The sequence below is a fragment of the Nannochloropsis gaditana genome (assembly GCF_000240725.1).
Source record: "Nannochloropsis gaditana CCMP526 unplaced genomic scaffold scaffold038, whole genome shotgun sequence".
NCBI classification, from domain to species: domain Eukaryota; class Eustigmatophyceae; order Eustigmatales; family Monodopsidaceae; genus Microchloropsis; species Microchloropsis gaditana.
The window spans coordinates 20,920-25,512 of record NW_005803915.1 but is presented as its reverse complement, the minus strand read 5'-3'; the positions used below and the strand labels follow the sequence as shown (position 1 = coordinate 25,512).

At 52.1% G+C, this 4,593-nt stretch overlaps 1 protein-coding gene across 1 annotated transcript in view; it reads left to right on the top strand.

The window, feature by feature from the left end:
• The first annotated feature begins 4,179 nt into the window (after positions 1-4,179).
• NGA_2008800 (uncharacterized protein) overlaps positions 4,180-4,593 on the top strand; it is a 5,391-nt gene continuing 4,977 nt past the window's right edge. Inside the window, exon 1 of the mRNA XM_005856115.1 lies at positions 4,180-4,593. The gene's annotated coding sequence lies outside the window, so the exon portion shown is untranslated.

Below are 4,593 nucleotides of genomic sequence, written 5' to 3'. Positions count from 1 at the left end.
AGCATGAAAGTCAAAGCAACAAAGTATTCGAAAGTATTGAGGGTAGCAGGTCTGCGTCTATACATGTCGCTCGGCCCATTTTCTTTCTTCACCCTCCCGCCCATCCCCCGCCCTCATTGCCTTGCATAAGAGAGCTTCAAAGGACGCTCCTCCGTCAGCTTGAAGCCTGACAGTCCGTGCAGGGCAACGGTTGCCTCCGGCTCACTCTTGAAGTCCAGGAAGGCGCATCCTCGAGCTGCCACCATGCGCACGCCCATAAAGCCTGCGTACTGACTGAACAAGGCCACGAGCATTTCCTCGGTTGCCTCCGCGGGCAGTTCTTCGCAAAATAACACGTTGTAAGGTGGGGCAGGCGCCGCAACGGCCGGGGGGATCACGAAACCGCTTCCTTCACCCGTGGAGGCCATCGGGTCAGCGCCCCCGTTCGTGTGTGCGCGTGCTGGAGGGAGCTGCGGTGGTGGAGGCGGGACATCGAGTGTCGCGGATGGAGCGAAGGGCTGTGCGACAGGTGTTGCTGTCGGCACCGACCGGCTTCCGCTGCCCTTGGTCCTCTCTAGTTTCACAGCCACCATGCCCTTCTTCGGGTGAGCGGGCCTGCGATCGGGCTCCACCCCTTGTGCCCGCAGTGTCTGGTCAGAGGGCTCCTGGGTGATGGCCATTCGTAAGGGCTTGCCATAAAACGAAAAGTTTTGCAGTTTGTCGATGGCATTTTGGGCATCGTTAACGCGATCAAAGACAACAAAAGCTTGGCCCCGGAGCTTGAGGGATCTTCGGGCATGAATTTTGCGAATTTTCCCCATGGGGTTGAAGAGTTGCCTCAATCCTTGCATGAGTTTCTCCCCTCGAATCTTCTCATTTACGTTGTTTACATAAACAGTCGCGGAAGGGACATCCGCGGCCATGTTGTCGCGCCTGGATAGGTCATGGAAGAAGATGAGTGACCGATGTGATCACGTGGAGAACACAGAAGTGCTCGTACACATGACGGCAGGTAAAATCTCCACGGCATTTCCGCCTTCGAAGATCAAATAAGGAAGATTACAATGCATTGGGAATGGAAACTAGCTTCTCCCGGGACTACGAAGGAGAGGGCCTGCCGCATTGTATGCATTGTACGATGGATGGACCCTCCCTAAAATTCAAATCCAGTCAGGCACTATAATATATCGCATGAGCACACGACAAGTATGCAAGCAAATGAAGCTTGACATAGTCTCTATTTTCTGCCGGAGAGTCATGTGTGTTGCGTACAACAGACAGGAGCCCTTTCTTGGTAGCTCCTTCGCGTTCCCAAGCGTTCCGATCTTCTCAGAGGCCCATCTCGGGTCTGACTGCCAATAATATGCCCTTATGTCATACACTCTCGACGCATATCAAATTTCATGTCCTTAATCCTCGAATCTGTCCTGCCATTATATACTCGGCTTCAAACCATGACTGTCACTTACTACGCAGAGGAGGGATACCTCAGCGAAGCAGATGATACGTAGTACGGGTGACTGAGCTGGGCAAGAACAAGGTGCCACACACACACGCAGTGCATGGTGTTTGACGGGTCGGACGTGTCCTGCATTTTTGCGATGATAATAAGAAAAGGACCTCCTTGAATACGTGTGGATTTGACAAGAGGCAGTGCCTTGGATACATTCGGTGGCGCGTTAAGCTACTCAGACGTGGTGGAGCGGGACAATCGCAAAGCATGCGTTTGAGACAAGACATACTGCACTCTTAGTGATATCTGTATTTAATACTTTTTCGGCGTGTGCGTGGCTGGCATGGCACACTTTTTCTCTCCTTCTGAGACAAACATTACGCTGTCCCTTCCCACACGTTCCTTTCTCCTGATACACTCAGTTAACGCTTGCTCGCTTGCGATGTTGTAGGAACCCCCTTCAAGTCCTCTTTCACCTTCAAAACACTGTTCCTTCTTATTGCCCCCACTTTCCTCATATACATCAAAAAGCGCTCTCTCGAGTAACTCACGGCCTTCTTGTAGGCAAATGGCGTTTAGCAGGAATGGACCAGTTCAAGTGATCAATTTTAATTTATTTCCTTCCTTGTCAACATGTTGACCTTGCCCTCCACTGTTTATTCCTAATCTTTTCTTCCGCCTTCATCTCCGTGTTATTCTTTTCAGGATACTTTCACGTCTTCTTCTTATCGCGCCCTTCATTTGAGGGCGCGGCACCGATATCCTTAGAAGCAAGCTTCGACACAGGAGTCCTCTTGGTGGACGCAGCAAGGAATCGCTCCACGAAAAACTCGACAAAAAAGTAGAGGTAGGTGGCGTACATGGCGGCGCACCACGGAATCAAGTCCCGGACGACGGCACACGAGGGGTCAGCCTGGTACGAATAAGCGGCTGCTGTGACACCGACGCCAACGAGCATCTGCGAGATCTGCATCAGAGTGATAAAAACAGGACTGTGGCACAGAGAGATCGCACCTTTTGTGAGAACATGAACACAGACGTCTAGCCAAGCAACGCCACAGGGCAAGCTGGTGAAGTACACGAAAAGGGAGGAAGTCAGGGCGTTCAAGCATCCCTACCTGAGCCACTTGGGCCACAGACGGAGCTCCATCAGGAAATAGTAAGAGTACATGACTGCGTGCACGGTGTAATTCATGGCAATGAAGTACAAGCCAGGGTTGCGTGCCGAGTATGAAAACCAGGTATACAGGAGCACCGTCACGTGGTGGTACCTGTTGACGGAGAGCACATTTAGTACATTTCTACTGCGAAGCAAATCATTGTCAAATCAGAAATTATCTTCCTTCTCCGCCCCTCCAGCTCCATCTCGACTTACCAGTGTAGAAACATTGGGTCCTTGCCCTTTAGTACCAGAATGACAGTGTCCATGAGCTCAAAGACCTTAGAGACGGTGAATAGCATGACCCACAGCCCTGCCGCCCCGTCCCCGTACCCTGCCGCATCAGGGGCTTCGCAAACAGTCTCCTTGAAGTCCTTGTGCGTAAATAGGAACAAGAAATGCGGTACCACGCGCAACGCTCCTGCTATCGAGAAGAGAGCCAGAAAACCGTTCCAAAGGGCGGGGAAATATCCCAGATTCACAGGCCCCTTGCCTTCCTTCTTTCGCCGCTCGATGTACTTCTTTCCCTCAACGAGGAAGGACAAATAAAGAATGACAGCCATGATGGGTACCCACTTGCTATCACGAATGGCGCGGAACGGCGCAGAAACATCGAAATGCTTCTCCCACTCGGTGTAGAAAGGCTCGAGGGCGGGGATGGCCTGAAAGACCTGCACAAATCGCACGGGCTTGACAGGGTCGCGCGTAATATACTGGCTGGTCTCGTACAGTGGTGCAGGATCCAGAAACCAAGACATTATATGTCAAACAACTGCCCTCTGGTGCCTTGTTATACGTAAACAGGATCGATCTTCCCAAGTTTTAATATTGCAACCCTGTGCGCGAGGTGCATAGAAGGTAAATTGTCAGTCGTAATGATGGAATCAACGGTACGCCTCTGCGGGAAAAAAGCGGCATCGTCTTCATTCATACACATAGCTTTTACTGCGGGTGTAACAAGCATGCGATACAGTGAAGAGTAGAATTTGGCTCAGGAACCGACGCGAATACTTGCACTTCTTCAACCTCAAGAACACCGTATGTGCTGGTTAGTCTCAACTGTCCCGCATCAACCACGCGAATCAATCTCACATAAGGATCGCACCCGCCCCATCCATACCACATTCCCCATCATTTACAAGTTGCATCGTGTGACTGTCGGCCAACCCCCGCGAGTCTGGCAACCGTCCCCCGTGTAATTGGGACACGGGAGATGTCCGTTGGCCTCGATTTGAACATTTGCCTGGGGAGAAAGTAACGGTCGAGGGGGGCCGCGAGGACGAGGAACCTGCGATCAACACGCAGGGCGGGGCGACTGCACAGCCGCGTGCCCAGGCTGGTGATTTGGTTGGTGCATTGTGCGCGAGAAGGCATCGGAGGCCTGTGCGAGGGTCTTCCAGGAATTGTGTTCCCTGTCTTGAATATAATCTATGCCCCAGGGCTACCTGCGACAGGATACGATTCTTGGCGCGCAGACTGCCAGAGTAGCAGTGCTCACTCCTTTCGGAGAACAAGCACTATTAATTTCCACGCTCATTCGAATGTTATGACTGCGTTACAAACATTATTTTTTATTATTCACTTCATTGACACCAAAGGTTGTCCTCGCCTTCATGTGTCCTTCAAGCGAGCGGAAAGGGCTCTCCACCATGACGGTCTTCCGCCCATGTTCTAGGCGCCGTACCTCTAGAGCTCGTCCTATCATCGTATTTGTCATGACAGCAGCAGCGTGTTGCAGCACCCTGCAGTACACTTCGGGGCTCAGAGTATTTACCCCACAACTATCCAGAATACGTGGAAGACGGTCGGACGGCACTTTTACCTTCTGCATGGATGACGAGAACCTCCCAGAACGGCGTGTCATACATCCAAAGGCAAATCTACCAGCAGTACTCGGTGGCCTTTCTTTGCCTTTCCTGTCTCAGAGCGCACAAGCACTGGCTGCTCCCGGAGCCGGGCGAATAGCGGGCCGTGCTACAGATATTCCCCCTCCGCCCCCCCC